The sequence below is a fragment of the Mesoplodon mirus genome, assembly GCF_964341445.2.
Source record: "Mesoplodon mirus genome assembly, chromosome: 3".
NCBI classification, from domain to species: Eukaryota; Metazoa; Chordata; class Mammalia; order Artiodactyla; family Ziphiidae; genus Mesoplodon; species Mesoplodon mirus.
Window position 1 is genome coordinate 138,723,410 of NC_138978.1, and position 7,486 is coordinate 138,730,895.

Below are 7,486 nucleotides of genomic sequence, written 5' to 3' on the forward strand. Positions count from 1 at the left end.
TGACAAACAGTGAGGCCAAACAATACCAACATGTCGAGCTTGGAGCATTGGAGCAGAGAAAGGTTTACTGCAGGGCCATGTGAGGAGATGGGCGGCTCATGCCTTAGAAAACCCTGAACTCCCCAAAAGCTTTCAGCAAAGCCCTTTCATGGGAAAGGTAAGGGAGGGGTGTGGTTAGTTGCTTCAAACTTCTAAGGTCAGATCCTCTTTTCTTGAGGTCAGGTCATGGTCAGGTCACGATGTTCCTGTAAGCCTCCACCAAAACAAATGTTACTCTCTGTACTGACAAGAAAGGGCAAGGTCCCGAGGCTCAACTCTTGCTCTCCAGGGTCCAGGTCCTGGCCAAGAGGAGGGGGTCTGTGTGCAGGCTGGTTACCCTGCCCGGGAGTGTCCGTCCATCAACCAGTCTGGGTTCTCCCACCAGTGCCCAGGCCTGCTTGAAGAAGCAGATCTCAGGTGGCGGTGCCCTCCAGGCCAGGTCCCCAGACCCTGCCCAGCCTTCATCACTGAGGGAGCCAGGCGCCCAGGACCCTGCCGGCCCTCAGGCTTTTCCTTTAAACTGGAGAGAATCATTTGTAGCAAATACCAGTCAGGTGAATTCCCAGCTGCCAACAACTGCCCTTTGACGAGAACAGCCCAACCACAGAGGCGGACCTGCAGTAATGATGTGCAAAGTCCTTGCAGCTGAACCTTGACCTCTGGCCTCTTCCTGGGGTGGACAACTGATCAAAGCTGGACCAAGTTTTGAAACTTGAGCAGAGAGTCTGAAGCCGGTTGAAGCTCTTACCTGGATGACAGTGTCCGTGTACTGCAGGTGCTGAGGCCTCTGTGCACCACGACCCATGGGGACCGCTGCTGCCATTAGGTCGCCGAGGCAGGGACGGGGGGGGGGGGGGGGTAGGTTCACGCCTGCCCCGCCCCTATTACAATCTCCACCCATTTCTACTCTTCCTCCCCACACTTTTCTAGATAAAATCATTTAAAATGTAAGATTTAATCTTATTATAAACAAAGTTAAGTTTTCATGTCTAATGTCCAGTTGTATTCTTAGTGTCCTATAAATTCGGTTTTTCTCCTCACAGAAATTAATATTTTTGCCACATATTGCAAGTATATTTCCAATTTGTCAGTCTTTTTATCAGTTACTCTTACTTTTATCATGAAGACATTTATTTTATTTTCAAAAATCAGTAATTCAAATATTTTTATTTGTTACTTTTGGCTGTGAGAAAGGTAAGGAGGAAGAATAGTATGACTAATATTCATATTAAGGACTAAATACTCCTTTAAGAAAATATTTTACTAATTAGGAAAATAACTACAGGTTATGTTACATTGGTTCTGCCTTCAAGGTGCCCACACTCTAGTGCCATGAAGATATAAATCAAATTTAGAGCCCAATAATAATAAATCGCTCAATCCAGGTGACTTGTAACACCCGTTCCAATGTTTGCACGTCAAACTGTTTTATGTGATTCCCTAATTGTATTATATGGTAACCTAGTAAATGAGCTCAAATCCATTAGATAAAAGCATGATAAAAAATTAAGAAATAGACTTAGTAAAATAAAGGGTACCATGGCAAAATAATGTGTTTCCCTTGATTTATAAACCCGTTAATCTTGAATGAACATTTTGGTAACATTTCATCTGGTTTGTGAGTCCATTTTACAAGTATAAGCAGTTCACTTGGAGGAATTTTGTTGATTCCTGCTGGGTTTAAAACTTCAGTTAAGTGACTACCATTCTATTTCTCATGAGAGCTAGCTTAACTTCTTCCATTTTTCTTCATAATTCTCATCTTTGAGAGCAGGAACATGTTGGTTGGAATAATTTTGCATCCCAGTAGGAGCAATTATACATCTTCTCATGTGATTGATACTGCACGCAAGTCTATTGGTGATCAGTAACCTGTGCCTTGTAATTCCTTTCATTTCATTTATATTCAGCTGGGAAAGGAGCCAGATTTCTCCTGGCTTCCACACACTCGCTGATGGTTAGACAATAAATAAGATTTTTATTTTCCTTCCTGTACTTGTAGGCTTGTCGGCTATAACACTTTCTTCTTTTTGCAGCATTTTCTGTCACTATCTTTATTTTTAAATTAAGTGTATTTTATTTTGTGCAAAGTACCCCTTCAGCTTCAACAGAGAAGTTTCACTCTGCCGTATTTTTGTTACTATTCAGTCATATTATTTTAAACTTTATTCTTTCTTCTTTCATCTAAGGGTTACTTACAAGAGTAAGTTTATTTCTCCCTAACTTCAGATGTGGTTGTTCCTTAGTAATCCCTTTATATCAAATACCAGCTTAATTGCGTTCTGGTCAAGAATGTGTTCTTTAGGATACTGGTTCTGGGAATATAATAAAACTTGCTTTATTACCTTGTAGCTGATTAATTTTTATGGATATGCTATGTTTGCTTGAAAATGATATGCATTCTACATTTGTTAGGTGTCATGTTCTATCTATACTCATTATATCAAGATCTTGTTTAGTTTAAATCTTCTATATCTTTATCAATTCTTAACATCTTGTTAATATTCCTGGCTTGGATTTAAGTTTTGTTTTCTTCTTAGCATTTCTACATTGTTACATTTGTATATATGTGGTGCTATTATTAGATGCATACATATTTATAATTTATACTCAGTATGATTTTTATCATCCTGATGACTTTAATACTACTATTTAACGTATTGTTTGTTTGACATGAACACAAATACATCATTGATATTTTAAATATTTGGTTTGCTTATAAATTTATGCTCTTTTAATTTCAAATTCTAAGTTTTTTGGGTTTTTTTTTTAATTTACTTAGGGCCTAAAACTTATCCCCTTGCAAAAAAGCATATAACTTTATTTTTAAATTGACTTATTGATTTTTTTTAACCTGGATTATTTCTTTGGCACATTTAATTTCATATATATTGATTCATTCTTACAATCTTATTTTACTTATTTAATGTTTTCTATTTATCTGATTTTCAACATTTGTTTTGTTGGTTAGCATGTAGGTGCATATACTTGGGTGTGTGTGTGTGTGTGTGTGTGTGTGTGTGTGTGTGTTTTAGTGTAACTTTTCAATTTTGGATTGATTTCACTTATATACTACTCTAATTCCATTTCACACAACTATTTTATTTTTTTTTTGATTGAAGTATAGTTGATTTATAATGTGTTATTTTCTGACAATGTGATTTGGTTATATATATATATATATATATATATATATGTATATATTCTTTTTAATATTCTTTTCCATTATCGTTTATTACAAGATATTGAATACAGTTCCCTGTGGTACACAATGTGTCCTTGTTGATTATCTATTTTATATATAGTAGTGTGTATATGTTAATCTCAAATTCCTCATTTATCCCTCCACTCCTCTCCCTGTTATCCCTTATGGTAACCATAAGTTTGTTTTCTAGGTCTGTAGGTCTATTTGTTTTGTAGATAAGTTAGTTTGTATCATTTTTTTTCAGACTTCACAAATAAGCGATATCATATGATATTTGTCTTTTTCTGTCTGGCTTACTTCACTTAGTATGATCATCTCTAGGTCCACCCATGTTGCTGCAAATGGAATTATTTCATTCTTTTTTGTGGCTGAGTAGTATTTTATTGTATATATGTACATCTTCTTTATCCATTCATCTGTCAATGGACATTTAGGTTGCTTCCATGCCTTGGCTATTGTGAATAGTGCTGCTATGAACACAGAAGTGCATGTATCTTTTCAAATAGAGTTTCCTCCAGCTACATGCCCAGGAGTGGGATTGCTGGTCATATGATAGTTCTATTGTTTATTTTTTTAAGGAAACTCCGTACAAGTTTCCATAGTGGCTGCACCAATTTATATTCTCACCAACAGTGTAGGAGGGTGCCCTTTTCTTCATACCCTCTCTAACATTTGTTATTTGTAGAATTTCTTGATGATGGCCATTCTGACTGGTGTGAGGTGATATCTCATTGTAGTTTTGATTTGCATTTCTCTGATAATTGGTGAAGCTGAGCATCTTGTCATGTGCCTTTGGCTATCTGTATGTCTCCTTTGGAGAAATGTCTATTTAGGTCTTCTGCCCATTTTTGGATTTGTTGTTGTTGTTGTTGTTGTTATGCATTGTACGAGCTGTTTGTGTATTTTGGAAAGTAATCCCTTGTCAGCCGAATTCTTTGCAAATATGTCCTCCCATTCCATAGGTTGTCTTTTCATTTTGTTTATGTTTTCCTTTGCTGAGCAAAACTTATAAGTTTGATTGTGTTCTGTTTGTTTGTTTGTGCTTTTATTTCTATTGCCTTGGGAGACTGACCTAAGAAAACATCGGTATAATTTATGTCAGAAAATATTTTGCCTAAGTTCTCTTCAAGGAGTTTTATTCTGTGATGTCTTATATTTAAGTCTTTAAACCATTTTGAATTTATTTTGGTGTAGGGTGTGAGGGTGTGTTCTAACTTTATTGATTTACATGCAGCTGTCAAACTTCCCCAACACCACTTGCAGAGAGACTGTCCTTTCCCATTTTATATTCTCGCCTCCTTTGTCAGAGATTAATTGACTATAGGTGTGTGGGTTTATTTCTGGGCTCTCTATTCTGTTCCACTGACCCATATGTCTGTTTTTGTGCCAACACCACACCGTTTTGTTTACTGTAGCTTTGTAGTATTGTCTGAAGTCTGGGAGAGTTACGCCTCCCGCTTTGTTGTTTTTCCTTAGGATTGCTTTGGCGATTCTGGGTCTTTCATGGTTCCATATAAATTTTAGGATTATTTGTTCTGGTTCTGTGAAAAATGCCATTGGTAATTTGATAGGGCCTGCATCAAATCTGTAGATTGCTTTGGGCAGTATGGCCATTTTAACAATATTAGTTCTTCCAATCCAAGAACATGGCATATCTTTTCATTTCTTTGAATGATCTTCAAATTCCTTTACAGTTCTCAGTATATAGGTCTTTCACCTCCGTGGTCAGGTTTATTCCTAAGTATTTTTCTTTTTATATGATTTTCAAAGAGATTTTTTTTTAACTTTCCCTTTCTGATATTTCATTATTAGTGTAAAGAAATGCAACAGATTTCTGTATGTTAACCCTGTATCATGCTACCTTGCTAAATTAATTGATCAGTTCTTGCAGTTTTGGTCACACTATTTTAGATATTATATACTGTTTGTATCTTACAATGGCTACTTTATAAAATAGTACATGTTAAAATGTTAATTATTACTTTCCAAATTATATAATAAATCCAGAAGTCTTTAATTCCAATATTTTATCCTGACATAGTTTTTACTTTACTTCTGCAATACAGTAAGCCCCCTACATATGAACCTTCAAGTTGCAAACTTTCAAAGATGCAAACGTGCGTTCGCATGTCCAATCATGTAAGTTACTTCATGTGTCTGGCTTACATTGTCACGTGCATGCGTCCTCTACAAGTGGTTGTGCTTTTGTGTATTTTACTGTACAGTACTGTATACAGTATAATAATACAGTATCTTTATTTCAAGCCCAGGATGTTTGGAAGCAAGCGTAAAAGCAATGGTATATAGCTGTCGTATTAGTTGGGTACCTAGGCGAACTTTGATGGACTTACGAGCAAATTGGACTTATGAATGAGCTCTCAGAATGGAACTCATTCATATGTAGGGGACTTACTATAATTTATAAGTATAAGCATTAGATGTAAATGTTATATTTTCATATACTCACAAATAGCTTTGACCAACATGATTACATTTTCAATATTAATTCTTGTGTTAAAAAACATTATTTGATGGAGTAAATTTGAAGATGTAATTGGCTTTATTCAATGATTCATGAATTGGGCAGCATCCCATCTAGCAAGCAGAACGGAGCTCTGAGGAGCTGTACAAAATGGAAGGCTTTTATACACAGAAGGGGGCAAAAAGAAGTTTCTAACAAAGTATTATTTCAAGCAAGGTCACCTTTTTGGGGGGGATGTCACCTGTCTATGAGGCAGATTATCTCACTGGAACTAACCAGGTAATTCCAGAGTAACTGGTTAAAGTCACATCCCTGGAAGAGGCTGCAACTGTTAGTTATTAAGTCTATGATTAAGACCTATGATTCTTTGGATCTTCTTGTGGGTAACCTAAGTCTCTCCCATGCCTTCAAACACCTGTCCTCCCAAAAAGCCCAGATCTGTACCTTGGGTCCAGACCCGTCTACCAGGCCCCTCTAAAGCACTGAAGATGAAGTAAGATCCTCTCGCCACCCCCAATCCCTTTCTACTGTGCTCTGTATCTCTCAAAAAGATGCAGCTGTAAACTGTCACCCACGCTTGCTGCCCTCCCTTTTCTAACGGGTCACCAGGCCTCACCCATTCTCTCTCAGATCTGCAAAATCCAGTCCCACCTTTTATAACTTAAGTGGGACCCTCAGATTACAACTCAGCCTGCACCAAATCAACTGCCTTCCACATGGAGGTCCGAGTGAGCCTCTGAACCACAAGTCCATCTCACTCTTCTTTGGTGTTTCCCACAGCCTTCAGGATAAACACCCAAACTTCTGACAGGACAAACAAGGCCCCCTTCTCTTGGGCCCCACTAAGTTTCCAGTATCAACTCTCATTTCTTTCCCAAACCCTGAGTTCCAGTCCTGTACATTAGTTTTGCCATATTTTCTTATATTTCTCAAACATCAACACACACTGCTCTCTCCTGCCACCCCAGGAGCTTCTACATATCCTTAGAAAGGATGGCACCTCCTCCAAGAAGCCTACCCTGAACTTTCCCTTCCAAGATTCTGTGCTCTGCAAAGGGGAAAGATCGGGGGGAGGGATACATTAGGAGTTTGGCATTAACATAGACACACGACTCTATATAAAACAGATAATCAACAAGGACCTACTGCATAGCACAGGAAACTCTACTCTATATCCTGTAACAAACTTTACAGGAAAAGAATCTGAAAAAGAATGGATACATGAATAACTAAATCACTTTGCTGTACACCTGAAACTAACACAATATTGTACATCAACTAACCTCCAATATAAAATAATAATTAAATTTAAAAAAAGATTCTATGCTCTGTAGCACCAGAACTCACTTCTTCCAGAGCACTGACTACTGTGTTTGTGTTTACCTGCCGCCCAGTAGAAGGGGAGATTACCTAGGGCAGAAGCATCGTCTCCAGCAGCCCTTGGTTCTGACAACTCATTCAAGTGCCAGGCTACTTGACACACATAACCTGCTTAATTAATTCTAAGAACCCACAGAAAGAGTGGTTATTAATGTCATTTTACAAGTGTGGGGATTGTAGTCCATAAGAAACCTGCCCAGGCCACAGACAGCATAAGCCCTGGAATTCAAACCCTAAGCTGCCTTCACACCAGTGATCTTTGCACTATATGATACGACTATTGAAAAAAATTTTTTTTTCCTGAACCCTGTTTTAATGGAAAGGAAATGAAGCTGGGATATATCCATTTCCTAATCGCTTTGGTGTGTACCAGGCAAAGG